This window comes from Anabas testudineus, chromosome 16, assembly GCF_900324465.2.
Source record: "Anabas testudineus chromosome 16, fAnaTes1.2, whole genome shotgun sequence".
Taxonomy (NCBI): domain Eukaryota; kingdom Metazoa; phylum Chordata; class Actinopteri; order Anabantiformes; family Anabantidae; genus Anabas; species Anabas testudineus.
Genome location: NC_046625.1, coordinates 1,801,565 through 1,802,959, shown reverse-complemented (window position 1 = coordinate 1,802,959; position 1,395 = coordinate 1,801,565).

Sequence of the window (1,395 nt, the reverse complement as noted above, 5' to 3'; positions counted from 1 at the left end):
TAGGTATACAGGTCATTTATATCTATGACCACAACCACCAAAGAACACTTTCCTGTTTGGGTTGAGTGAACATTGTATTTAAAGGAGGTTTGTTAAAGCTAATGTGTGTATGTATTATTAAGTTAATGAGTTCTACAATGAATAATCCCTGTATAATATTCTCCAAACTCTTGTTAAACCTCTGAACATTTCGACAGCCAAAGATTCTGGCTTCAGCTCAGTCAAACAGCTCAACTCTGCAGAGTTAAGTCATCTGGTAAAGTAAAGTCGACTGGTGGTGATGGTTTCATCCTGATTCTGACTGTCTGAGTTTTTATTTCTATTATAAAGGGGCTGTCAGTTCTACTGTGGCTGTGATGAAGACATTTAACTAATAAGATGATGGGACACAGTGTTTTTTAATAGATTTAATTGATTCATCAGGTGGACACTTCCTGGACTCGCGGGGTGGTCACCTCAGAGTCCAGATCTTAACCCCGCGGAGAATCTTAGGCTCGTGTTGGAGCCTTCAGGGAGCAGTCTGATCTATGAAATAAATGTGGTGACATTGAAGAAGTTACTGAAACGATGCTAAAGCGAATGTGTGACCGTGTATTTGACAGTACGTAACTTTTAGTATAAAACTTATCTCTTATTACATGTTCCTGTCTGTATTTAGTTTCTTTCTTCTGCCCTCTAGTGTCCAAACAGCAAAGACAGAAAGGTAATTAAATTAAATGTCGTCATTTTCATCATGATTATCCAGCTGCTGTTTGACTGAAGTCTGCCTTTAATGAATCCTCCTCCTGCCTCTCTCTAACTGCACTGCTTCCTCTCTGCTGCTCCTCTTCTGTCTGGTCCAGTTCTCTGTCATCTGTTGTCAGATTGAGAAATGAGGCCTGACTCTCTCTGTGGACACAGGCTGCATCAGTACAGGTGTCATTCAGCCCTGACTGACTGACTGACTGACAGGCGAGAGCCTGTGTCTGCTGCTGATGGTGGAAACCAGGCTCCCATTGTTCTTTTATTTCTGTGGAGGCTAAATAATGCAGAATGTGCTCCATCAGAAAAACACTGTAAAATTAATCAAGTGTGAAAATCACTGCAGGGCAGCACCTTCTCTCACAGGGTCCCCAAACCAGTTACAGACCAAAGACTAATGTAAGACAGTTAATGCAGGAGCACATCAGAGCATTTTCCTCTTATTATCCAACTGGAAACAAAACAGCTCCATCATAAGTTGTCTGGTCCACACACTTTAACACAGTTTATCATCTAACCTGATGATTTTATTTACTCAAGGATACACTATGGAACTTTTTTGGATCTATAATTTAGTAAAGAAATGCTTCATAACTCAAAGTTAAAACTTCCTGTGACACAGACACAGAACAGCACTGGCACCGAGGAGGTTTT